Below are 621 nucleotides of genomic sequence, written 5' to 3' on the forward strand. Positions count from 1 at the left end.
TTTTAATATCAATGCTGTTATGATGATGACAGAATTTATAATTATTGTGTTACAGCCAACTTCTGAACAATCAGAATTCCAATGTGCATCCTCTCTCCACAATTGTTTCTATAGTTTACATGAATCATCAAACTCATTAAGCAGCTGTGTAGAGAAATAAAGCTTAGAATACCATATTCACTCAGCTAATCACGTCACAAAATGCTTCTCCAGATTGAAAGACTTCAGAGTAGGAGAAATAGGTCACCATTTGTTGTTATGTTTCACAAAATATTTTTAATGCTCAAAAGTTTTGAAACTAGAAGTGAGAAATAAGTAATAAGTAATCCTTTCTTTTATTTTTTTCCCTTTATCATAGAAGTTTGCTTAAACTTATGGAACAATCCTTTCTTGCTCTTATAAAAAAGGAAGAAAAAAGAATTGCATATTTAGTAACAAAATCATTCCATTTTTTAAGTTACCCATATATTTTTTAATATGAGGTACATGGTTTAGCCATTCCTTGAGAATGTTAGCTAATTGTTAAATGAAATTCAACAAGAAGGAATACATGGCCTCTAATTTCTAACATATAAAATAAAAAGATAAAAAGTTGTGAATTTTTTTACCCCCAATTTAGTT

General features: G+C 28.8%; 1 protein-coding gene across 1 annotated transcript in view; it reads left to right on the forward strand.

The window, feature by feature from the left end:
• Nucleotides 1-595, forward strand: part of LOC119589244 — a gene marked incomplete in the record, with an annotated part of 3,509 nt that extends 2,914 nt beyond the window's left edge. Inside the window, 1 exon segment of the mRNA XM_037937857.1 lies at nucleotides 1-595.
• Between the last annotated feature and the right edge of the window lie 26 nt (nucleotides 596-621).

The sequence above is a fragment of the Penaeus monodon genome, chromosome 25 (genome assembly GCF_015228065.2).
Source record: "Penaeus monodon isolate SGIC_2016 chromosome 25, NSTDA_Pmon_1, whole genome shotgun sequence".
NCBI lineage: Eukaryota > Metazoa > Arthropoda > Malacostraca > Decapoda > Penaeidae > Penaeus > Penaeus monodon.